Here is a 26620-nt window from a genome sequence, read left to right as displayed (position 1 = left end):
ATCTCAAAGTTCAGACAGATGCCCCGTGTTTCCTTCCTGCACAATGAGGAACAAACAATGGGGCCAGGTCAGCAACCACTGCCAGGCAGGGCTGAGGCTATGGCCAGGCTGGAGAGCAGGACAGTGACAGTGCCTCAAACGGACCCCACACCTACAGAACACCTATAGTCTTTCCTCTGATCTTTTGGGAAAACAGACAGCCCTGAGGGAGCCTCTCCTCTCCCTCATTGGCTCACTTGTTCTCCCACTCAACAAGAACTGACCCAGGTCTGCTGCGCAGCTTCCAGCCTCCTGGACATATTCTTGAACGAAGGAGACACTTCTTGTTTCCCTGGAGTTCACACTCCAGGGGCAGAGAAGGAAGATGCCATCACAGCATGTGTCCACCTGTGGGTGAGGGCAGGGCAGGGCAGGGCAGGGCAACCATTTGAGAAGGGAAGGAGGTGCCAAGCATGAAAGGCCAGAGGAGCCTCGGGCCAGGGTAGCCAGGGCTCCTAGGCCCCAGGGGATCCTCCAGGCAACAGGAGTGGGCATTTGGTGCAGTGGTTAAGACACCACTCAGGATGCCTGCATCCCTGGAGGGCCTGGGTTCAAGTCCCAACTTGTGCTTCTGATTCCAGCTTCTTGCTAATGTGGACCCTGCGAGATAGCAGATGATGGCTCAGGACTTGAGTCTGTGTCACTCATGTGGGTGAGCTGGATTGAGTTCCAAGCTTCTGGCTTCAGCCTTGACTCTTGCAGGCATTTGGGGAGTGAGCCAGCACATGGAAGACCTTTCTCTCTCCCTCTCCCTGTCTGTAACTTTGCCTCTCAAATAAATAAATAAAATCTTTAAAAAACAACAACAAAGCAACAGGAAAAGAAAACACAGCATTCTGGCAGTGACACTGTGCCCAGTGGGGGAAGAGGGCATTGGGAAGGAGGGGTACCAGGTCCAGGGGGCTCTGCACACATGGGACACACCCAGAAGCCCTGCCCTGAGCAGCTTTGGAATGAGCAACAGCAAAGACAGAAATGCAATGTGGACGTGTCCACACGTCATGATTTTGCAGGATTTACTACTGTTTCACACTCTTGTTCTCGTCCAAGTGACCACAGGACCAGTGCACTTACCAACACCTAGAACTCACCGAGGACTCAAAGGGCAGGGACAGCACAGCTATCACAGCCAGAGTGGGAGCCAGCACAGTCCTCCTGAGTATTCTGGGGACACTGGTCACTGTCAGGGACATACCCGCTTAGGGCTGGGGCACACCAGCCAAGGCAAGCAACACCGTGTGGATCAGCAAAATGCAGAAACATAGCATGTAGAAAGGAGAAGCCCGCATGGAGTGTAAGGACAGAGAACTGATATATGGAGGGGTGATCTCAAGACAGCAGCTACGTGCCTAGGAAAGCACATGTGCAACACCAGGCCTGGTGGTGAGCCAGCACCCTCTACAGCTCATGCAGCCCTGTGCCCAGCTCACTCCTCCCTGTCAATTGCAGCTGTCAATTCTTTCTGGGAACAATCCCTGCATCCCCATGCCAGGTTAGGAGGCTCCCATTCGAACGTCACTCACAGTGTCACTCCTACTGGGTGAGCACAGAAGGGCAGGAAAGAACTGTGACCTCAGGATGCTGGCCTCATGGCCACCAACTTGTCACCCAGGAGCCACAGCTCAGGTGAAAGAGGCCTAGGCTCTATGGACCACACCCTCCCCCACAGCAGCCAACCATGAGAACTCCTGAGGGTCTCTGGAGTGGTCCTCAAACAGCACGAGTGCTGCCCACCTGTGAGCCACGTCACATCAAGACCAGAAGCAGCACTGCAGCACTTGTGTGGCCTGGGGCTGTCAGGCACATGAACCAGGTGTGCGGCCAAGGAGTGGCTGGGAAGGCTGCTCTAGTGTCTCTTTGTAACTCTGTGTGGTGAGAGCCTTCAAAACACAAACACTGCTTCTAATGACACCAGGGAGGGGACTCAAAGTGTGGATACTTGAGGGGTGGGAAACCATCGTCCTGCATAATTCCAGAAAAGCTGTTCCTTCCAGGGAACAAAGGCCCCAGAATGGCACAGGGTAGCAGGCAGCAGTTGGGGTGCAGAGTCCAGCCTCTCTCTCGGTGCTTCCCACAGGGGCCTCTTGGCCAGTGGCAGGCGGTGGTGAGGAACAGGGGCTCCAGGCTCCACTCTTAGCAGGAGGCTTCTGAGGGTTTGTTCCCAAGCCCCACCTCCCTGTGTCAACTGTGGAGAGGTGCAGAGCTGTCTGTCCACCCAAGTCCTCAGCCAACGGAGGCAGCCGTGATGTCTGGTGCCCCTGAGCAGTGAACATGTTCCCAGGGATGGAGGCAGGAGCACATCAGGTGGGAAGTGGCCCTTCCCTGCCCCAGCGAAAGGCCATGCTGGTGCCTTCCATGGACCTGCAGAGGTGCAGGGCAGATGGAAACCAAACAGAAAAGCAGGTGTGTAGCAGGAGCACAGGTGCCTGCACACACGTGGAGGTTCCGAGCCTCATGCAGCCCACCAGATACAGGGATGAGGCTTGAAGGGAGGCAGGGTGGGAAGCAGAAGGGGCATGAAGGTGCCTTCCTAGGAGGTAGCAGGGACCACCCAGGAAGCTGAGTTACCAGGACTGGAACAAAGAAAATAACCCAAGTGTGCGCGCTTGCACACACACAAACAAACACACACCCTGTGTGCAGGGGGTTGCGCAAGCACCACACACTCCATATGCAGGGGGTTGTGCACACACACACACACACACCCGTGTGCAGGGGACTGCTCAAACGCACACACACACACACACACACACCGTGTGCAGGGGGCTGTACACACACACACATATCCAAGTGCAGAGGGCTGCTGTCCTGGAAGCATGGCTCCATGCAGCCCCTCAGACCACTCGCCCCAATAACATGAATGTGGGTTTCAGAATCATCCACCTACACCAGCCTTTGCTGCAGGGATACAGAAAGCGGTGAGATCTGCAAATGCCTGCATGCCCAACAGAAGGGCCAGGTTGGCAAACCACACGATGGAACTTTCCAAACTTCTTAAAGGTGACACCGTAGTTCTGGGTGGAATTGTAGGTGAAAAACAAAAGAAAGATACTCAGAGTTCTCTTGTAAAACATCCACACTGAATGTGCACTGAGCTTACACTCTGGCCTGCACCTGGGAGAGCAGCCCCATCTGCTGAGGAGCGAGGAAGAGACCCCAGCTGGGGAAGCCCACTGGGTGCCCGCAAGCAGGCCAAGGAGCGCAGGCACTGCCACTTGGAGGGAGTCAGACTTAACAGATGTCACAGAGCACCTGGGCTGCACACAAGACAAGAACTGTCAGTAAGACCTGCAGGGAAGGGGGTACAGGGGAGCTGGGGAGCACAGGTGGGCAGGAAAGGAAGAGATGACAGAACAGCCTGCAGGTCCCCAGCTAGAAACATCAGAGAGAGCACTAAGGCCAACAGAGAACAACTGTGGAAAACGTCATGCCAACGAAGGAATCCGAAGGATTCCCAGGTGGTTTGAGACCCCTCTGGGCCCAGGGAAGGGAAATTCCTTCTTTGCTGTATCTGTTATGCTGGTCGGATGGAAGGGAGGCTGGGAGGGAGGCCGAGGGATGGGGGAAGCATGGGAAAGGCCCAAGGCCATCTGTGACTGCATCGGAAGAGCACAGGGGTGGGGATGCCGAGGCAGCAGCCACAGAAATAACCAGTCACTTAGTGGTGACTGCTGGGGGATGCTTTACAGGGCAGCAGCTTCCTTCTGCATCCTGTCTTTCACGAATACACACAATGTCCTGCTTCTCATTGCAGGAGGAAACCATGTAAGCACCAGCATCCTGTATCATGGTGCTGACCTGACTCCTGGCTGCTCCACTTCTGACCTGGCTTCCCATGAGCCTGGGAAGACAGGGGAAGGTGGCACAAGCACCTGGGCCCCTGCCAGCCATGCAGAAGACCAGGATGGAGTTCTTGGCACCTACACCCTGGAGTGGCCATTCAGGGGATAAACCAGTGAGTGAAAGATCTTTCTCTGCCTCTCCCACTGCCTCTCACTCTGCCTTTCAAATAAATAAAAATAAGTCTTTTTTTTTTTAATTTTAAGATGCCAGCTAGGATGCCCGCATCCCACATCAGAACGTCTGGGATTGATTCCTACTCCAGTTCCCAACTCCAGCTTCCTGCTAATGCAGACCTGGAGGGCAGAGGGATGGCTCAGCTAATGCAGTCCCTGTCCTCCTGGGAGGATGGGAAAAATTGGCAAAATGTCATCCCAAAGACCAACCTCAAGATGAGATGCTGGAATTAGCTAACAACTTTTTTCTTCCTCTGCATCCCTCTGCTTACCAGGAGGCAGGGGGCATGAGGATGTCCTTTCCCAGCCCGTACTGCAGCAGGTCAGCAGAAGCTGAGCCGACAGCAGCTACTGTAACTGTGCTCATGTGCCGCTCCCTTGCCCGCAAAGGAACGACACTGTTCACAGCTTATCGGTCTTCAGTAGACTTTTAATGAGAAAATAACAGTGACAGAGAAAGAATGAAGTGAGGAGAGTGAACAGAAAAGCCCCCTCCTTCCTCAGCACACAGCTTATATACAAAATCTGGCCAATTGCAAGCGGGCTCAAGTCCATGCACGGAACACTCCAATCCGCTGTCTGTTCACGCAGTGTGTACGCGTCCTCGGGCCAATCAGATGAGGTGTCACACAGCAGGTAGGCTCACCGCACAGTCCTCGGCGCCATCTTGTTGTTTACAACATTCTCAACTCCTCTGGAAAGTCCCGACCGTGGGAAAGCATTGCCCTAACCGAAACTAGCAACATCTGCCTTGTGATAAAGACACAGCAACAGCTATCAGACCGACCTTGACGTGGGGGCTCCATGGCTGCACATCCCATGGAGCCCCACACTCATGGAAGCAAAGGAACGCCTCAGTAATAAACAAAAACTTAAGAAATCACAACAGAAAAATTTAAAAGGCTTTTATTTATTTCTCATTTTATTCAAAGATAGACACAGAGACACAGTGAAATCTTCCATCTGGTGGCTTACTCCTCAAATGCCAGCAACAGCTGGGCTGGGTGGCATCAAAGCCAGGAAGCTGGCATTCAACATGGACGTCCCCAATGGAGGGCAGGGACCAAGGACTTTAGTCACCACTTGGTGCTTTCCAGGGTGCATGTATTGTCAGGAAGCTGGAATAGGAACTGGATCTGGGACTCAAATCCCAGCACTTGGGGCCAGCACCGTGGCGTATTAGGCTAATCCTCTGACTGTGGCGCAGGCATCCCATATGGGCTCCAGATCTAGTCCCAGCTGCTCCTCTTCCAATCAACCTCTCTGCTGTGGCCTGGGAAAGCAGTAGAAGACGGCCCAAGTGCTTGAGCCCCTGCACCCACATGGGAGACTGGAAAGAAGCTCGTGGCTCCTGGCTTCAGATCAGTGCAGCTCTAGCCATTGTGGCCATTTGGGGAATAAACCGAAAGAAGACCTTTCTCTCTGTCTCTCCCTGTGTAACTCTACCTCTCAAATAAATAAAATGTTAAACACACACACACACACACACACACACACAGAGCACTCTGATACAGGTTGGAAGTGGAGTAGCTGGGACACGAACTGGTACCCCTGTGGGATGCCAGTGTTGTGAGTGCCAGTCCCTAGATGCAATTCTTAGCCCAGTCATCAACAGTCCTGTAGGTGAAGACACCTCCCTCTGCTGCTCTCCTTGTCCAGCCATTCTGAAGCCTGAGGCAGAACCCAAGCCCATGTAGAGCAGCTCATCATCCAGGTAGGGTCAACTTCAGAGAGTTCTTGGTCACAGGGCTCAGCAAGTGCTGACTCGTCAGAGTGGGGGAATAAGCTGCTAATTCCCCGGAAGGTGACAGGAGACACCTCCTCCCCCAGTCAAGACCTGGCTTCACTTTGCCTCCTGGAGCCCTGCCTGTTCACATGGCAGTTCCCTGAGGGCTACCACACAGAACACAGAGAAATAAGTACGCCAGCAGGCTCCAGGGCACTGAGGAGCGGCCATGGCCCAGACGCCTGGGGCCCTGCACCCCACACAGAGCTGTGTTCCATCCCAGGCATGGACTTCCACAGCAAATCTAAGCACGGACCCATGCGACTGAGAGGGTACCTGAAGTGCCACTGAAAATCAGAGCCAAGGGTGGGCACGGGGACACCTGCCTCCCACCTTGTAAAGCCTAGCTCACCTTCTGGCTTCAATTCCCACCCTGTCTTCCTGCTGCTGTGCACCGGGGGAGTTAGTAGTGCTTGGGGCCTTGTTACCCACAGGAGAAAGCCAGACAAGTGCCTTGCTCTTGGTTTTGGCGTGGTGCAGCCCAGGGGGTTGCAGGCATCTGGGGGAGTGAGCCAGCAGAAGGAAGTCTCTCTGTCACTCTGCGTATTGAGTAAATAACTTTTTTAAAAGAATCAGATTATAGTATAAATGAATGTGTTTTCTTCCTTCCTTCCTTCCTTCCTTCCTTCCTTCCTTCCTTCCTTCCTTCCTTCCTTCCTTTTTAAAGACTTGTGTATTTATTTGAGAGGTATAATTGAGAGTAGGAAACAGAGGGAGATCTTCCATCCACTGGTTCACTCCCCAAATGACTGCAACAGCCAAAGCTGGGTTGATCTGAATGAAGCCAGGAGCCAGGAGCTTCTTTCGGGTCTCCCATGTGGGTGCAGGGGCCCAGTACCTGGTCCATCTTCCACTGCTTTCCCAGGCCATAGCAGAGAGCTGGATCAGAGAGGAGCAGCTGGGACATGAATTGGCACTCCATATATGCTGGCACTGCAGACAGAGGCTTAGCCTAATAGGGCACAACACCAGTCCTGAATGTATTATATTGATACACTCCTACTACATACTGTATATCTGTGTGTACACAAGCATGTGTCACAGGCCCCTAGTGTGGTTTTGAAAGAAACACTGTTGGCCTGCCATAGATTTTTTTTTTTACTTACTTGACAGGTAGAGTTAGACAGTGAGAGAGAGAGAGAGAGGTCTTCTTTCTGTTGGTCCACCCCCCAAATGGCCTTTATGGCTGGCACTGCACTGATCTGAAGACAGGAGCCAGGTGCTTCCTCCTGGTCTCCCAAGCCGATGCAGGCACCCAATCACCTGGGCCATCCTCCACTGCCCTCCTGGGCCACAGCAGAGAGCTGGACTGGAAGAGGAGCAGTCAGGACTAGAACCCGGTGCCTATATGGGATGCCAGCGCCATAGGTGGAGGATTAGCCAAGTGAGCCATGGTGCCAGCCTGGCCTGCCACAGTCTTAAGTCAAAGTGTTCACAATTCATAAAAGACAGCCTGAGCCATGAAAAAGTGTGAGAGTCTGTGTGACAACCTTAGTTTATGATGGCAGGAAATAAGATGACTTCAGGAAAACACACATTCCCCAAAACTCCAAAACAACTATTTTAGGCTTTAAATAAACAGCCACAGACCTACACAGAAAATAACTGTTTAAAACAAATAATCTGGGGCCAGCGCTATGGCTCAGCAGGTTAATGCTCAGGCCCGCAGCTCAAGCATCCCATATGGCAACAGTTTGTGTCCCAGCTGCTCCACTTCCCATCCAGCTCCCTGCTAATGCACCTGGAAAGGCAGTGGAAGATGGCCCAAGTGCTTGGGCCCCTGCACCCACTTGGGAGGGCTGGAAGAAGCTCCTGGCCCTTGAATTCCAACTGAATTCTGCTCTGGCCATTGCAGTCATTTGGGGAGTGAACCAGTGGATGGAAGACCTCTCCCTCTCTGTCTCTACCTCTCTCTATAACTATGTCTTTCAAATAATCTTCAAAAAATAAATAAAGAAAGAAATGATCCTAAGATACTCTGGACAGCACAGATCCTCCTTAATATTACCTCCTGGTTTTCATTTGTGATCTTGCAGCATGAGATCTAACTGTCCAGCTTAAAGAGCAAGTGTAAGCCCAATTCTCAGGGGCTGGCACTGTGGAGTAGCTGGTAAAGCCACTGCCTTCAGTGCCAGCATCCCATATAGGCGTCAGTTCAAGTCCTAGCTGCTCTACTTCTGATCCAGCTCTCTGCTATGGCCTGGGAAAGCAGTAGGAGATGGCTCAAGTCCTTGCGCCCCTGCACCTACATAGGAGACCTGGAAGAAGCTCCTGGCTTCTGGTTGGCGCAGCTCCAGCCACTGCAACCATCTGGGGAATGAACCAGCAGATGGAAGACTTCCCTCTCTCTCTGCCTCTACCTCTCTGTAACTTTGCTTTTTAATAAACAAATAACTAAAAAAAAGTCACCATTAAAAAAATTGAAAGAGGTAAGTTTGCACAACACAATTTTGCTGATTTACTCATTTATTTTGAATATATTTTATTTTTAATTGAATAATTGTGTGTACGTATGGGATACAATGTGATGTTCTGATGTATGTTTATATTATGGGATAGTTATATCAAGCTGGTTAACACATCCACCACCTTATACCCTTTTTTTTTGTGTGTGTGTGTGTGTGTATGGTAAGAACATTTAGCATTTACTCTGTGAACTGAGCTATGAGGCCCTGGCTCCTGATCCCAGTTTCCCACCAGCGCAGCCCCTGGGCAGTGCTGAAGACTCATCAAAAGGGTTTCAGGCCACTCAGTTGGGGGCCTGGGCTGAGTTCCTGGCCAATGTCTTTGGCCCAGCCTAGATCATTGCAGGCATTGGGTAGTAAACCGACAGATGAGAGTTCTGTCTCTCTTGCTGTGTTTCAAGTAAATGCAAGTTTCAGAGCAGTCCTGGAGATTTAATAGTTCTGAACTGCTGCCCGGAGCCCTGTGCATGCAGCCATCTTCCAGCTGGTGGTCTGTGCCCTCTGAACATCACCCTTCTCCCTCCTCCCCTTTCCTTTTTTATGCTTTCTGACTACAGCCTCATTAAAAGGCTCACATTGTCATTTGCATATGAAATTGTATGGGATATTGTATAGAACAAACTAAAGATAGAATCTTTTGTTCTCCATTCTCCAGCCTTTAACTCCAAAGCACTTCCATGAAAAAGAGAAAGCCAAGCAGAAAATTCCACTCTGACAACTCAAGGAAGAAAAAGCTGCTACTCAAAGACAGGCATGTCAAGAATCACATGTCAGACTTCAAAGAGGAGGCTACAGTCCACAAATCAAAAGCATCTCCTTCATTTGCAAAGAAAAAGTAAGAGATGGACTTAGGAACCTCTAAAACAACAGGAAAAGAGAGCTTAACAGATGTCCTTTCTACAGTGGCCCACAGTGAAGCCACACAGCCCAAGGCAGGTGTGGGCAGAGGCAGGGCGGAGGCAGAGCAGAGGGTGAGCACGGGACAGGGGAGTGGACAGGAAGTTAAGAATCCCAGGAAGAGGAAAAACAGGAGCCGCAAGGGGCTGTGTCTGGGACAATGAACACACCGCAGAGAGGCACAAAGACCGGGTGAGGGGTGATGGCGACAGCAAACACATACATCCATGCACCTGCTGTGGGCCCCAACCACAGAAACCCAGGCACAGCACCAGCCCCACAGGCTGCTGCTCTAAGGCTATCTCACTGGGCTTCCAGCAGCCCGGAGCAGGTGCTGAAATCACAGGAGGGCCAGCAGCCACCAGAATAAGCTGAGCAGTGCAGCACACAGGGACGGAGGAAGGTAACTTCCCAAGGTCACGGCAGAGCACGGCAGAGCTGAGGGAAGGTGGAGTTTTCCAGGGAGAAGGACCTGAGTCACACAAGCCAGCCTGGAGCAGAGAGGAAACAGCAGAGCAGAATGGGCCAGGTGAGCAGGACCCCGGATGGAGCACAGACCCGCACACATGCCACACCTGGCCTGCTCATCTTATTCCTCCTCCTCGTGTTGCTCTCTACAAAGTACAGCAGATGAATCAGGGTGACCTTCCCAGACAACAGAGCACTCGGTTACGTAGCCTGCACCGGCTGCTGCTGAGGCCTGTGTGTTACCTGGAGTTTGTGCCCCAGTGCATGGCGTAAATCTTTGCCAGGTGCACCCTCAGCATTTTCCTGGTGCGCACCTAGATCCTCCCCACCAGGTCGATGTTGTTTGTGATCTTGAACACGAAGGTTCCTGAGGTTAACGTCTGTGACCACATGATCTTCCCAGAGCCCTCCTCCTGGCCCACCCACCAGGGCCCAGCCATCCTCCAGCTCTTCAGGGCCACTGGGTCCCTTGGGACTCTGAACAGATCTACTATCTCCATGGGTCATAAGGACACACCTGTCTCCCTGGCGTGCACACACAAGGCAGCTCCTTTCCTGTGCCCAGCTCTGCTCATCTGTCTCGGGGCCTGGGGGCCACCACAGGGATAGCCTCTAGCAGCTGCAGTGCTGCTCCCACCTCAGGCCACGTGTGGGCCTGGACAACATTCAGGATCTGTGTCTGCATGCCAGCACCCACCCCACAGGGTAGATACCAACAGTAATGACTCCAGGTTGGCAAATGGGCGAAGCACACCCAACAATGAGTCTTAAAAAATGGACAGTCCAAAGTGTGCCCAAGAACTGACAGTTATAATTCTATGCTTCATAAATTTCTTCTTCTTTTTTTTTGACAGGCAGAGTTAGATAGTGAGAGAGAGACAGAAAGAAAGGTCTTCCTTCTGTTGGTTCACCCCCCAAATGGCTGCACTGTGGTTATCCAAAGCCAGGAGCCAGGCACCCCCTGCTGGTCTCCCATGTGGGTGCAAGGCCCAAGCACTTGGGCCATCCTCCACTGCCATCCTGGGCCACAGCAGAGAGCTGGACTGGAAGAAAAGCAACCGGGACAGAACCAGCTCCCCAACCCAGACTAGAACCCAGGGTGCTGGTGCCACAGGCAGAGGATTAGCCTAGTGAGCCGTGGCACTGGCCCCATAAATTTCTTCTTAAAGTGCATCCCCTTAAGTGTCTGGATAGTGTGATAAACTGAGTCATCTTCAGTGGATGAATCTAAGTTTTCTTTCACTATTCTGTTCAATTCTTTAAGTTTTTAAAACTCTGTTATAGTGCTCCACTCGGGCACTCAGCACACCCAGCATGCTGTGCAGCCATCACCACTGCTCAGCTCCTCATCTGTATCTGGAGCTCCCTACCCACCCAGCAGCCACCCTCCTCCTCTCACCCCCACAATCCCTGCACCCACCAATCTCCTGTCTTTAACTTAACCATTCTGGGTATTTCATACACACAGAGTTGTCAAACACAGAGCTACACATGTCTGGCTGTTTTTCTTATCATCTGTGAGGTCACGCATGTGGCTCCAATCCCTTTCACCACTGAATAATATCCCACTGGGCAAACACACCACCACGTGTTTGTACACTCATCCACTTATGGAGAGTTGAATGGTCTCCTCCCTTGGCTATGTGAGCAGTGATGTTATGAACACTGGGTACAGCCATCTTCCTTTAACTGGTTTCGCTATGCATGGCTCCAGTTACCTGTGGTCAATTGTAGTCGGAAACTATTTTATTTGACAGGCAGAGTTAGACAGTGAGAGAGAGAGACAGAGAGACAGAGAGACAGAGAGACAGAGAAAAGGGTCTTCCTTCTGTTGGTTCATCCCCTAAATTGCCTCCATGGCCGGCGCACTGCGCCGATCTGAAGCCAGGAGCCAGGTGCCTCCTCCTGGTCTCCCATGCGGGTGCAGGGCCCAAGCACTTGGGCCATCCTCCACTGCCTTCCCAGGCCACAGCAGAGAGCTGGACTGGAAGAGGAGCAACCAGGACACAACTGGCGCCCCAACTGGGACTAGAACCCGGAGTGCTGGCACTGTAGGCAGAGGATTAGCCTAGTGAGCCATGCTGCTGGCCACAGTCTGAAACTATTAAATAGAAAATTCCAGATACGAACAATTCCTAAGTTTTAAGTTGTGAGCCGTTCTGAGCAGGAGGATGTAATCCTACACTGGCCTGCTCTGTCCTGTCTGGGGTGTGAATCAGCCCTCTGTCCAGTGGACCCATGCTATACCCATTGAGGTTATCAGATCATGGTGCCATCACCTAAGCTGCATCCCAGCCCTGTGTTGTCTGCCTCACTGCATCTACTCACACAGGTGTCGTTGTCACAAGTGTAAGTACGGAAAGATTAATTTTTTGAGACAGATCATATGCATAGATTTCTTGCAGTGTTGTTTTTATGATTATTCTATTATTAGTTCTCAATGTTCCCCCCTGTAGGGTCTGTGTACACAAGGTTTCAGACATCAACGGGTCTTGGGTGTGCGTTTTCTATTGAACACATGCTTGAACGCCGGCTTTTAATCCTTTTGGGTACCCAAGGAGCCATGGAGCTGCTGTTCAAGTGTCTCAGGCGCTGTCAGGCAGGCCTGCAGCGTCCAGTTCTGAGGCAGACTGGTCATGAAGGCAGCGACATGACACCTGAGGGTAAGCAGCAGTGCTTCTGCCTCTGGCAGGGAACACTACTCAGGCTGAAGAGACGATGTATACACAGAACCCACTGTCTCCTCCCACGTCTGGACAACTCCGCAAAGACAATGCCTCCCGCAGTGGTTTGGCAACTGCACAGGCAGAGCTCATTCCAGAGGGTCCAGGCCACACACCAGCTCTTTCCTGAGAGAGTGTTGCATCTGCACATGCTTTCCTAGCATCCTAGGAAGCAACACAAGAGAGATGAGCAGTATTCCAGGCAGGGCAACCTAGGACTCACAGCATCACTGTGGAAGGAAAGCACCCCCCCTCCGCCCCGACACCCACCATCCACCGCACTCGGCCACTCCAAACACAGCGGACTCTTTCAGCACAGCAACCGTGGAACCTGGCACTGGGACACCACTGGGGCAGGGCACCTGGGCTTGGGGCTGCCTTTGCCTTCAACGCTTCTGAGCTACCACGCTGGCTCAGTGCCTGCACAGCTGACCCAAGGAGGACAGGAGGCTGGCACCCAGTGAGAACGGTCTGGTAAGGACCTAATAACCAGGGAACATTAATTACTCTGTTGGATTTAAATCTTACAGAAAAGAGCAAGGGGTCTGATCAGACTATAGATTCAGATGAAACTTTCTGGCTCCTTCCTGGCTGCCAATCTGCCTTCTTATCCATGAAATGATGAAATGCTTCAACGAGCCAATACACTCTGCGGAAGGACACACCATCACTAATAATAATATTTTACTACCATCAAGTGAACAAAGGAACTAGACAATTTTGAAATCTTAAATTAACATGGTAGCTTTATCTGCTACACCACAGTGCCAGCTCCTTAAAGCTTTCTATTTATAAAAATAACACTCAAATACCTTGGAATAAACTTAACCAAGGATGTTAAAGATCTTTACGAAGAGAATTACAAAACCTTAAATAAAGAAATAAAAGAGGATACCAAAAAATGGAAAAATCTTCCATGCTGTGTCAGCATCCCATGCGGGCGCCGGTTTGAGTTCTGGCTGTTCAGCTGTTCCACTTCTGATCCAGCTCTCTGCAATGCCCCCTGCACCCACATGGGAGAACTGGAAGAAGCTCCTGGCTCCTGGCTTTGGGTCAGCCCAGCTCCATCCATTGGAGCCATTTGGGAAAGTGGAACTGAAAAATGCTACTTTCTGTGCAAAACAACTTTTTGAAACCCATGCATGCTTTCCACATAATATGCATGTCTCATGAACTTTTTTGATGACCCTCGTAAGAGGCTGAGACTATAAGCAAAAGGCAAAGCTGTTTGAAAACTGAACACAGGTAACAGGAACTTGGTGTTCAGTTGAGGCAAGTGTGTGTGTGGCTGTAACGCCTCCCAGAACACACACCTCTGAGACTGAGATGGACTGGTTATTTCTGTGGCTGCTTCCTTGGCACGCCCACCCCTACCCATGGAATCCTTCCACCTCCTCCAGACCCAAGCCAGGCTGGTACTCCAATGACCCCGCCAGTGTTGCCATCTGAGTGCGCCCCACATCCCCAACACCTAGGATGCTCAGGAGGCCTCCCTAGGCCCAGTCTGGGTCCTGCTGAGTGCGGGAGACTGGAGCAGCTGGCCCGTCACCCAAGGCAGGTGTGCTCTCTGGCAGGGGCTTGGTCTGTCATCGTAAAAAAAAGCCTGCCCATTTTGTGGAGTTTTCCTTGCCCCATCAGCCACTCCAAGTGTTGTCCCAAGGAGTTTGTGGCCCTTCAATAATAAAATCAAAAGAATGAAAAATATGTATCTATTAAAGAAAATGCCCAGCAGCAGCATCCACCATTCCTGCCCGATTCACCGTGCTCTGTAATGCTGAATGAGCAGGCTCTTTAGGCCGTCAGGAAAACAAACAAATCTGTGCTTTACTTTTATTTTAAAAGATGTGTTGCTTTCCCATCTGGGGAAGTGAACTCAGGAAGGAGCCAGCCTGGCACCTGCACATTGTCTGTGGGGAAGATGCCGTCAGGTCTCCCAGCACGTGGTCTCGCTGTCCCCATGGGAACCTGCTGAGCACGGGGACCGCAGCAAGGACAGCTGGAGTGTGCCGCATATGAAACACAGAGTGAATTTTGAAGACAGTACCAAAAAAGAAATCAAAATGTTTCAGTAAATTATATATATTACATGCTGAAATGATATTTAACATATGCTGGCTTAATACAACTTGCTGAGATTAATTCTACCTTTTCCTTTTACACTTTAAAGAGGGCCACAAGAGCACATACAAGACACCACCTGATGTCCCTGCAGGTCCAGCGGGCTTGGGCACGTGGACAGCCGGGCCTCACAACAGGACGGACAGACAGGCAGGGCAGTAATCTCTCTTTCATCTTATTCTTTAAATCTGGATGTCTTCTCCTCTTTGCCAAACCACTGTGAATGGATCCGAGTCCTATATTTATGAATAACTTTGGAATCACATGTAATTGTTAAAGAAAGAAATGGATTAAAACAGAACAAACCACACTAGAGTTTAAGACACTACTTTCAGGCTTTCATGGCTGCTTCAGTGGGTGTGTGTTGTGGTGCAGTGGTTCAGATGCTGTGTGGGGTGCCCACATCCCACAGCAAGCTGCTAGGCCAAGTCTCAGATATTCTGCTCCTGACCAGCTCCCTGCTAACACACCTGGGAGGCAGACAATGGCCAAGTTCTTAGGTCCCTGCCACCCACGTGGGAAACCCAGATGGAGCTCCCAGCTATGGTCTGGTCAAGCCCTGTGGGGAAGATCTGCTGCTCAGTTTTTTTTTTATTTATTTATTTTATTCCAAAGGCAAAGTTACAGAGAGAAAGGAAGAGACACAGAAACTGAGAGATTTTCAATCTACTGGTTCACTCTCCAAATGGTCGCAATGGCCAGAGCTGGGCCAACCCAAAGCCAGGAGCCAGGAGCGTCTTCTGGGCCTCCCACATAGGAGCAGGAGCCCAAGCACTTGGGCCATCTTCCTCTGGTTTCTCAGGCCATAAGCAGAGAGCTGGATTGGAAAAGGAGCAACCGGGACACAAACCAGCAACCATAAGGGATGCTGGTACCTCAGGTGGAGGCTGGTATCTCAGTGCTGGCCCCTTCTTGGTGTCGTTAAAAAGTTGTAGGGGGGGCAGCACTGTGGTCTAGCAGGTAAGGCTGCTCCCTACGGTGCCGGCATCCCATATGGGTGCCGGTTCGAGTCCCGGTTGCTCCACTTCTGATTCAGCTCTCTGCTGTGACCTGGGAAAGCAATAGAAGATGGCCCAAGTCCCTTGGTCCCTGCACCCATGTGGGAGATCTGGAAGACACTCCTGGCTTCAGATTGGCACAGCTCCAGCCATTGCAGCCACTTGGGGAGTGAATCAACAGATGGAAGACCTTTGTCTCTCTGCCTCTTCTTCTCTCTCTCTCTAACTCTGACTTTCAAATAAATAAATAAATCTTTAAAAAAAAAAGACTTTTTTATTTATCTAAAAGGCAGAATGACAGGGAGAGATCTTCCGTCTGTTGGTTCCCTCCCCAAATGGCTATAACAGCTGAGGCTGGGCTGGGCTGAAGCCAGGAGTCAGGAGCTCCATCTGGCTCTCCCTCGGGTGGCAGGGGCCCAAGCACTTGGACCATCCTCCCCAGCTTTACCCAAGCCATTAGCAGGGGGCTGGATGGAAGCAGAGCAGCCAGAACCAGACCCAGTGCTCTGATACGGGTGCTAGCAGGGGTTTAACCCACTGTCTTGCAACACCATAGAAAATAGCTTTTCTGTCCTCAACTTAAAAGTTGCAATCATTTCAAGGGGAGCAAGGCAGTTAACACACACTGATATAGTGACCATGAGACAACAGTACAAAAAGAAATTTCCGAGTTCTGAGGAAACATTTCACATAGATTCAAATAACAAATTACACAGAAAAATAAAACCCCCTAGACAGTACTAGGCCAAGTATCTGGATCTATAATTAGTATTCACTGGGCCAAGAGAGACCCAAATTCACTGTCAACACCCACCACTCTGTAACCACCTGTCCTGAAACGGGTAACACCTGCCCTCAACTCCACACCCAGGAGACCAGGCAGTATACACTACACACTCTGATTTGGTTCTTCAGCTGCTCGGCCTCCTGCCGCAACTGGTCAAGTTCACTCATCTTCTGGCCCACATGCTCTTTGTTGCCACCTCAAAGAATTTGAGATCTGAAGAAGAAGAAAAAAAAAAAAACACAGCACAAAACAACACTTGCGCCCACATAGAATGCCATCATTACAGGCAGTAGCTTCACCTGCTGCTATACCACAGAACCAGCCCCTCAGATGAGTTTTTTTGAGATTCATCCAGGTACAAGTTTTTATATATATGTGTGTGTATACATGTGCAAATGTTTATTGATAAGTAATTATTTATCTAAATTATTTATTTATTTATTTATTTGAAAGGTAGAGTTAGAGAGAGAACAGAAAACCATCTGCTGGCTCACTTCCCCAAATGGCTCCAATATCCAAGGCTGGTAACTCAAGCCAGGACCCTGGAACTCATCTGGGTCTCCCACATATCTTCTGCTGCTTTCCCAAAGACATTAGCAGGGAGCTGGATTGGAAGTGGAGCAGCCAGGACCAGCTCAAACCAGTGCCCACGTGGGAAGCTGGAGCTGCAGGGGGTGGCTTTATACACTGTGCCATAGTGCCAGTGCTCATGTGGGATGCTAGTGTTTAAGGGGGTGGCCCGTGTGGGATGTGGCACTGCTGGCTTTATCTGCTCTGCCATGGTGCTAGCCCATGATGTTCTTTCTAAAAGCCTCTGTTTAACCCCAAGAAAAATTTCTGTGTTTTGTTACAGAAGTTTCCTAAGTACCTTACATTTTTGCAAACTTAAGATACATATATATGGATTTCAAAAATAAAATAAAATTAAGATATAGATTGATTAAATGAAAAATATGCAGAAACACAGTCCATTATAACATTAGCACAATGAAGCCTGGAAAAGTAATATGCATTTTAGGTTAATCAGAATTTATGTCAGAAAAATTACAAGGGTTTTATAGTGAGAGGAGCAGGGTTCTATAAGGAGACATTACTTCATATCAGTGTTCCAAGATAGAGCATCAAATTATGTAAGAAAAGAAGCTTACAAAACTGCAAAGATTGGTCAGTGTTGATAAGTATAGATAAAGACAGTGTTATAAATACCCAACCAGGGGTAATGTGTAGTTATCAATATGTCATTGTGCAGATATGTCAGATAGTACTAAATGGAGAAAACAAATAAAGTCACCCCAAGTAGTGGAAAAATCACAAAAATCAGTTTATATGAATGAAAAGATAGACAATCCAGCTGTACTATCAATATTTCCTGCAAAACCAGAGTTTATCCACAATCTATAACCTGACAGAAATTTTCCACAATAAAAAAAGTCCAAGAATTAGCAGATGAGGAACACAAAGCAAGAAAGATATGGTCACAAATATCAAACATAAAGCAAGCAAACTCATGGTTTAGATAAATAGAATGCAAGCAATCAAAAGCATCAAAAAGAACCACGTCTTGGTCCTCAGTGGTGGCAGAAGTAGAAGAAGTTGGGAAAACACTTGGACTGACAAGGTCTATTTATTATCCTCGGTATTGACTCTATGGATGTTAACCTACTTATTCAAATTTAGAAGAAAACAAAGATGTCAACAGTTCTTTTTCCTTTCATTGGATAATCTTAAGATTCAATGCAAGAATATACATGTCTATCATTGAAATCATGGCACACAATTTCTAACTAAGTGGGCAAAGTGTAATTCAAAGGCAACAAGTTTCTAACAAGACATCAAAAAAAAAACAGCTTTGGGAAGCAGACTTTTTTTTAAACATTCTCTTTATTTATTTGACAGGTAGAGTTACAGACAGTGAGAGAGAGAGAGAGACAGAGAAAGGTGTTCCTTCTGTTGGCTCACTCCCCAAATAGCCGCAATGGAACTGCACTGATCTGAAGCCAGGACCCAGGAGCATCCTTTAGGTCTCCCATGTGGGTGCAGGGGCCAAAGTACCTGGGCCATCCTCCACTGCTATTCCAGGCCACAGTAGAGAGCTGGACTTGAAGAGGACCAACGAGGACTAGAACCAGTGCCTATATGGGATGTTGGTACCACAGGTGGAGGATTAACCTAGTGGGCCATGGTGCCATCCCCAGAAGCAGACAATTTCTCCCAAAGTTTACAAGGGAACACTGACCCAGGAGACCCCCAGGTTCCCAGACTTTGGGGATCACACTGAGGACATGCAGACTAAGAGGTTTCAATCCCAGGCATTGTGGCAAACCTCAGCAGCCAGAAAATTTAATTCTGGGAGTTCCACATTTCCTACTTTTTCCTACCAACAGTATGCATTGGCTCCTTCCTCCAAGGTCTTAATTATCACCAGAAATCAAGCACTCAAAATCAGTTTAAGATTGTGATGTATGCAGTCTTTTTTGTCATCACTAACACTGAATGTGTGTGGTTTGTTTACTATTAAACAACATACCTATAACACCTATAAATTTCCAAACAGTTCAATTCTGACATTATATAGTGTTAGTAAAGGCTACAGATTCAGACCTTAGTCCCACCACACAACTCCAGGCAAATATCAGTGAAAAGTATGCATTTGTTTTTCTGATCCCTGTCCCCTTTCTGAAGTTATCCAGAGATTCTATCTACAGCTATCTCACTAGCATAAGCTTAGCTATTGCCTGAAATTTGACAGAATCATAGCCACTCCTATCACTCAGGACATATCTGGGTCTTAAAATCCAGGAGCCAGGAATTGAGGAGAAAAGTTTATTTTATTATACCAGTGACAAATAAACTCTCAAATTTAAAAACACTTTTGCATCCAGCAGAATCTGATCTTCCCAGATATTCTCAAGTGGTGCAAACTATGATCTGACTAAACCAACTCTGGATGCAAAATGATAGTGCTGTGTGCCAACAATGCATTTTCTCCTCAGGGCTCACACCAGTTAGCTGGGGTTGTGTGTTGCTCCTTGGCCTTTACAAAGTTTATACTCTCTACATAAAACTAAGAGAATCCAGATTGCATGAATCATTTAGGGATTTATTTCCAGATTTATCACCCTCTAAATCTCATGGGTTCATTTAATTCCAATTATGAGAAATTAATCAGTGCAAACAGGTGGAACCTATAAGAAGTGATTAGGATAAATCCACTCATGTGATTAATGGGTTACTGGCTTATCCCCAGATGTCTGCCATGGGAGCCACTTTGTATTTGCCTCTCCTGCACTTCCCTTACCTGTTCATGTGGTTTATGTGCCACCCCAAGCCTCTGCCATGATGACCATCATCAGATGCTGCCCTCAAATCTTGGACCCAAACCATGAGACAAATACCATTTCTTTCTAAACTACTGAGTCTGTGCTTTTCTGTTATTGGCAACAAGAAAACTGACTCAGGCCCCTTGGAAGAGCAGTGCTGAGAGGACTGAGTTGTAAACTTGTGACCTGGTTTTTCAACTTAAGGAAATCAGACCATAAATGAAAGTTGAGTTAGCCAAAGTTGGTAAATAAGATTAAGTGATACATCTGAAAGATACATTCCCAGAATTCACAAATCTATTACTGTAGCAAATGTTTTGATTACTGCATCTGTTTATCTTCTTAGCACTAAGTTCACTGCACAACAGATTACTGTGGATTTTTCAATTTATTTATTTATTTATTTATTTATTTATTTATTTTTTACTAAGAAGCCAAGAGCTTTATCGATGCAGCAGTCACTTTACAACAAACCCAAGAGCCTGTCTTCTCTGGGAGGAGGAGGGATCTGTACAAACTCTTGGGTTTTATCCACTTCAAAACAACAAGCTGTCTCCAAAACATCCCTTCCCCATTCTAAACAGGCAGTACACACAGGTACACTTGACCAGTGCTGACCAGCCCCTCTCACAGAGATAATATTAACTCTATTCTCTACATTAATCCCATGAGAAACCCAGGAAAACATTAATTCACTCCTGCAACATCTGTCAGGTGACCACTATTACATTCTTCTCTGAAGTGAGGAATCAAATGTTACATAGCTCAGTGAGCTCAAGCTACAGTAGCCAGACAGTAAACACAGTCTCCCCATGACTCCAATATGCAACTATTTCTCAACCACTGGTGAATCATGGATCTTGAGAAATTAGATGAACCTTCTATTCATCCAATACTCTGGGGCCTATCCAGGAAGAATCTTTGCCCCCTAAATACAGCCCTACTTTAGGAATATTTTATGAACTAGAGAGAAGCCACCCAAGTCCTCTGCAGCTTCACTCCTTCTCCCTTGTGAATACTCAGAGAATTGCTAACTCTAGGGGTGGACTAGTGATGAACTCCATCCCCTTCTGAATCCTTCTTCCTATCAAATAACCTGTCTACCTTGTGAAAATAATAATAAACACTGAATTCAAGGGAGACTTTCAGAAAGGCTATTCTCACACATCACAGAGTCTGTGCAAAAGAACACGCAGCCTTGCCCATGGCTTCATGGAGAAGCATTCTAAACCTGTCAAGCAGTATTCTTCAGATTTACCACAATCTCCAGTAACTGTTCTGGTCCTGCTGCCCTATAATTCCAAGTTGTGGGCAATGAAATTCCAGGAAACCAGGACCCAGAAAATGATGTGATTCTAAATGTCCAATTCAGACTCTTTCATATTCCATAGGAATCTCAGCTCTTATGTTACCAAAAATCCTTCATGAGACAGGAACCAGGTAACTTTATTTCTCAGTGCTTAGGATTTTCTTGATTTTTATTACCAAATATCTACTATAGGAACACTAAACAAAAAGGCAAAAACATTAAGGAAAAATATCACTGGACAGGAAGCATAACACAGCAGTTTAAAAAATGAACTCTGGAGTCAAACAATCCTAGCTCCATTCCTTACTAGATGTGTCGTTTGGTTTCCCCCTTTGTAAAACTGGTACAATAACAGTACCTATCTCATTGAGTTAAGGCTAATATTTGAAAAACATTTAAAACAAAGCCTAGCATATGGTAAGCACTATTTGTAAAACTTCAGAAAAAATCTTAACCAGGTTAATTTCTTCATGGATCTTTCAGATCTTCATACACATACATTTTATAGATATACAATGATTGCGTTTGTAGGATTTTTCTCCAGTCTGGTTTCTCAGGTACAATAAGGAAAGAACTCTCATTCATTACACCTGTAGGGTTTCTCTCCAGTATGAGTTCTCTGGTGTGCAATGAGATGAGAGCTACAGTTAAAGGATCTTTCACATTGATTACATTTATAGGGTTTCTCACTGGTGTGAATTTTCCAATGAGCAACAAGGTAACAGTTCTGACTGAAAGACTTCCCACATTTATTGCATTCATAAGGCTTTTCTCCAGTATGAGTTCTTTGATGCCTGACAAAGTGAGCCATCTGGCTGCAAGATTTTCTGCATTTATTACATTCATAGGGCTTAATTCCACAATGAATGATTTCATGTTTAGTAAAAGCTGAGTGTTCTCTAAATGCTTTGCCACGTTCCTGACAGTTATAGGGTTTTTCTCCTGTGTGAGTTCTCTGATGGGCAATAATATGGGAGTTCCAGCTGAATGATTTGCCATATTCAGTACATTTTTATGGTTTTGCTCCAGAGTGAGTTCTTTCATGTTTACTAATGGCTCAGTAATCCCTAAAGGTTTTTTCACATTCATCACATTTGAAGGACTTCTCTCCAGTATGCATTCTCATATGGGCAATGGGATGAGAGCTCCAGCTGAAAGATTTCCCACATTCAGTACATTCAAAAGGTTTCTCTCCAGTATGAGTGCTCTGATGTCCAATAAGACGAGAATTCCAATTGAAAGATTCCCCACATTCATTACATACAAAAGGTTTTTCTCCTGTATTAATTCTATTGTGTACAATAAGATGAGAATTCCAGCTGCAGGCTTTTCCACATTTATTACATTCTTAGGGTTTTATTCCAGTGTGGGTCCATCCATGTTTAGTCAGGGCTGAATGATTCCTAAAAAGCTTTCCACATTTATCACATGCGTAGGATTTCTCTCCAGTATGAGATTTCTTACATTGAATAAGGCACAAGCTCCAGATGAAAGATGGCCCACATTCATTATATTCATAGTGTTTCTCAGAACTGTAAGTGCTTGTACATTGAGTAGGGAATGTCAAATCCAAAGACTTTTTCCCATTCCTTGTATGCATATGCTTTCTCTATAGTACCAATTTTTGATGTTCCATGAAGGATGAAAAGTAAAAGATATTCTCATATTCTTTGTAATCATTCTGGTTTTCTCCAATATGAAATCTTGGATGTTCACAAAATGTTGGGCTCTGGTTAAAAATTTGATGGCACTCCTTATATTGATAAGGATCCCTTTATGATCACCAAAATGTATTATATGATTGAAAGATTTAACAGCATCAGTACATTCGAAAAGATTATCTACAGCTTGCATTCTTGCAGTGTGAATAGGTTAATGGACTGATAGAAGGATTTGTCATAATTATTTTCACAGATAACCTTATCTGCATACATTATGGCTGAGTTACATTTCCAGCTTTCAGCATGTGCTTCAGGCTTATAGAAATGTTCTACATGAGAAACTCTCTGTGAAGGACCAAAGTTTAAGTTCTGGCTGTACTCTGACCCAAGTTCACAGAATCCTGAGCCTTTTTGAAACAGCACTTGCTTTTGCATAAGGAACATTTGTCTCATAGCTGTACTCTGGTTCATGTGGTATATTTCTAATTGGTCTTTACCGCCTAAAACTTCTTTCCTGGAGAACCAAGAATCATCCCATACGTATTTTTCCAACCTCATTTCATGGGATTTTTCCTCCTCAAATATGCTTTGTATTGGGACCAATGTTTTATTTTCAATATTTTTCATCCATTCTGGACAAGTGCTTTAGGGTATGCTTACTCCACTGACCATGGTTCTTCTCTGTCCAGACAGCGAGATGACCTCAGGCTTGGTGATCTGATTTCCCATGGACAACAGATGTCCATAGGTCTCCAGCATCACATCATAGTACAGAGTCCTCTGAACAAGGTCGTACTGCCCCACTCTTCTTGAGTGAAGTCCACCACCACCTCCTTGAAGGTTACTGGTTCCTGGACAGGGGCTTTTGGAGCCTGGAAGTCCTCCTCTCTTCGTCAGGGTTCCCGTCCCTGTGCCAGGCAGGGTCCTGAGAACACAGAGCCCAGGAGGGCCACGGGTCAGCAGTTGCCATCCCCCAAGTCTGGTCTGTAAAGGCATCCCAGGAAGTCCACTGGTTGATGGCTGCCATCCTGGAAGATTGATCTCTACCAACTGCTGGACCAGGAGCACAATTCCCAACCTGCAATCTTCACAGGTCAGTGGCTGCACAGAGCTAGGGGAATGGGGGAGTGGACAGTGACTGCCTAACGGGTACTAGGGCTTCTTCTGGAGGATACGAAAATGCTCAACTTGTCCTGGTGTAAAGTCACAGGTAGCTGTGGCGCCAAGGTTCCCAACTCCACGTCTTGTGTAAGTCTCAAGACCTATCTGATGGATGCCTGGAGCTATGTGTAAAGCACTTGCATTCCCACTAGCGTCAAGATCACCTGGACGGACTTATGCCAAAACCGTCTTGTTCAGTTTGACATATCCCCGTCATTGCATATTAACAAGAACCTGAGGCTGTTCTGATGTCTTCCACAGTGCTTTATGTAAACAGGCATGGACGAGAAATGCCTGTTAGCTGGGAGCCACTGCCCCAGCCCCCTCGTAGGCGACGTAGCAGGCTCAGTATCTCTTCCTTTGGCTTTTGTCCAGAGCCGAAGTCCAGCCTGGCCATGTGCTGAGCAACTCTGTGCGCAGCCCTGGGGACAAAGGCGCTCCAGGACCAAAGTGCAGGGACCACTGGGGCCCGCCTGGCCTGGCCAGAGGAGGCAGGGAGCCTAGAGCTGGGAGAAGGGAGGTTCCAGGGCCAATGGCGACAGCACTGAGTGGCCAGCCCAGAACCCGCCCTAGCACTGTGCCAGCCCCTCGCCCACTCTCCTTAGCCTCTGGGCTCTCTGAGGTGACAGATGTAAAGGCTGAAGCCCCACAGCCCAGGCAAAGGCCTCACCTCCACCACATTTGAATCTGTAAATTGGTTTTGGTATTAGGGATATTTTAATAATATTAATTCTTTCAAATCAGGAACATGGAAATATTTTCCATTTCTTGTATTTTTTCTACATTTTTAATTAATGTTTAATTTTCATTGTAGAAATCGTTCACATCCTTGATTAAATTTATCCCAATGTATTTAAAGTTTATCTAGCTATTTAGACTAGAATAGTTTTTATAAGTTCTTTCTCAGCCAGATTTCTTTTGATGTCTAAGAATTACATTAATTTTGTGTGTTGATTTTGTATTCTGAAACTTTGTTGAATTCTCTACTAATCATAGTGTGGGATCTTTTATGCCCTTATATAAAGAATTATGTCTTATGCAAATAGAGATAATCTGATTTACTTACTTCTAATTTGTATCTCCTTAGTTGCTTTTTTCAAATTTTATTTATTTCATTGAGAGGTAGACAAAAAGAGACATATAGTGAGAGATATAGAGATATTTCTCCCACTGTTTCATTTCCCAAATGACCCCAACAGCCATGTCTGAACAGGACTGAGTCCAAAACTGAGTAACTCCATCCAGGTCTCCAACCTGGGTGACAAGGGTTGAAGCAGTTGGGCTATTTTTAAAGCTTATTTATTTATTTGAATGTCAGAATAACAGAGAGAGAGAGAGAGAGAGAGAGAGAGAGAGAGAGAGAGAGAGATTTTCCATTTGCTGGTGCACTCCCCAAATGTACACAGTGGCCAACGTTGGATGAGGCCAAAGTCAGGATCTTTAGCTGGGTCTTCCACATGGGTACAAGGGTCCAAATATTTGGTCTATCTTCAACTACCATATCTAGCACATTATCAAGTAGCTGGCATGGAAGTAGAACAGCTGGAATTTAAACTAGTGCTACTTGGGTTATTTTTGAAAACCTTTCCAAAAACATTTGAAGGAAGTGAGCTCAGATGTCAAATCACCAGGGACTGCAGCTCTGGTATAGTATGTAAAGTTATTGCCTGCAGTGTTGGCATCCCATATGGGCACCAGTTTGAGTCTCAGCTGCTTTACTTCCCATCCAGCTCTATGCTATGGCTTAAGAAAGCACTAGAGAATGGCCCAAGTCCTTGGGCCCCTACATCCATGTCGGGGACCTGGAAGAAGCTCCTGGCTCCTGGCTTCAGATCAGTTCAGCTCCTGCCATTGCAGTCATTTGGGGGGTGAACTAGTGGATGGGAGACTTCATCTCTCTCTCTCTCTCTCTCTCTCCTTTTCAAATAAATAAATAAATAAATCTTAAAAAAAAGAAATGGAGTAACTAGAACTTTTATTGGCACTCTGACCGGGATGCTGGCATCACAGAAGACAGTTCAAACCACTGTGCCAAATTATCATCCCTCTCATAATTCATTCTCTCTCTCTCTCTCTCTCCCTCTCTCTTTCTCTCTCCCTCTCCCTTTCTCCCTCTCTCTCTCTCTCTTTCTCTTCTCTCTCTCCCCTCCCTCTCTCATTTTAACAGCAATTCATTGAAAAACAAAAGTGTTTTGAGAATACATTCCTGTCTGGTTCCGGTTCATGACGGGAATGCTTCCAGATTTTCCCCATTCAATATTCCACATCCAATATTCAATAGGTTGCCTTTATTGTGTTGAGGCACATTTTGTATATACCCAACTTTTTAGATTTTTGTCATGAAGGAAGATTGTATTTTATCAAATACTTTCTTTAAGTCTATTAAGAATCATATGGTTTTTATCTCATTTAGTTAATATTTAGTATTTATTGATTTGCATATGCTGGATCATATCTGTATCCCTGAGATTTTCAAACACAAGCAAAATATGATATGAAAGCACTTGATACAATTAAAACTACATTTTTTTTACTGTGAGAATTTATTTGTTAGAAAAAAAGATGAAGTAAAAGAAATTATAAGGAATTGATATTTGGTGGAAAGTAGTCCATTATGATTATTTTGAAATTGGAAATAAAAGAGCATATCAACAAAGATAAATAAAGCAAAAATTATGCAAATTTTCAGGATAATGTAATGGGAAAATACTAGAAATATGAGCTTCACATTTCAAATTCAACATTAATGTACAGAAAAGAAAAGATAAGATGAAAGTTGATGTAGTCTTGGAAATCTCTGGAATAACACAAAATTTATGACCTAGAAGGAAAAATAAATCAATTTGCAAAAGGTGGTGTAGACAAATCAAAA

General features: G+C 46.8%; 1 pseudogene; it reads right to left on the bottom strand.

The window, feature by feature from the left end:
* Positions 1-16543: 16543 nt before the first annotated feature.
* Positions 16544-26325, bottom strand: LOC138843370 (zinc finger protein 606 pseudogene; annotated as a pseudogene).
* Positions 26326-26620: the final 295 nt, after the last annotated feature.

Source organism: Oryctolagus cuniculus, chromosome 8 (genome assembly GCF_964237555.1).
Source record: "Oryctolagus cuniculus chromosome 8, mOryCun1.1, whole genome shotgun sequence".
Classification (NCBI taxonomy): Eukaryota; Metazoa; Chordata; class Mammalia; order Lagomorpha; family Leporidae; genus Oryctolagus; species Oryctolagus cuniculus.
Note: the sequence above shows the minus strand (reverse complement) of the source record. Positions and strands in the feature narration are given on the sequence as shown.